The following is a 372-nucleotide window of genomic DNA, read 5'->3' as shown; positions in this document are numbered from 1 at the left end:
ACGCCTCTTCTCTCCTCTCCCCTTCCTCCCCCCACCCCAACCCGGGCCGGCCCCGCGGCGGGGGCTGCCGCGGAGGGGCTGTTCCGTGCGTGGGGGAGAGGTGAGTGTCGCTGCTGCCTCCTCCCGTCTCCGTGCCTGGGAGCCGGGCAGGGGTAAATAATCCCTGGCGCGGTGGCCGGCATCCTTCCTCCTCCTCCTCCGCCGCCGCCTGCCCCAAGGCTGCCGGGCGTGCGCCGGTGGGCGCCGCGGAGGGGACCTGAGGAGGACGAAGGCATCCTCTCCGTGCCGTGAGCCGCCCTTGCTCTGGTGGGGAGGCGGGGGCGGGCGGGCTCCCCCCGGGGCCGGCGGGGGGGCCGGGGGGGGGGGCCGGGG

At 77.7% G+C, this 372-nt stretch overlaps 1 protein-coding gene across 1 annotated transcript in view; it reads left to right on the top strand.

Moving 5' to 3' along the window:
• SYT14 (synaptotagmin XIV) overlaps positions 1–372 on the top strand; it is an 84,799-nt gene that overhangs the window by 972 nt on the left and 83,455 nt on the right. The gene's annotated exons all lie outside the window — the stretch shown is intronic.

Source organism: Haliaeetus leucocephalus, unplaced genomic scaffold (genome assembly GCF_000737465.1).
Source record: "Haliaeetus leucocephalus isolate CR32 unplaced genomic scaffold, Haliaeetus_leucocephalus-4.0 Scaffold526, whole genome shotgun sequence".
NCBI classification, from domain to species: domain Eukaryota; kingdom Metazoa; phylum Chordata; class Aves; order Accipitriformes; family Accipitridae; genus Haliaeetus; species Haliaeetus leucocephalus.
The sequence above is the reverse complement of the archived record's forward strand: the minus strand, read 5'-3'. Positions and strand labels throughout refer to the sequence as shown.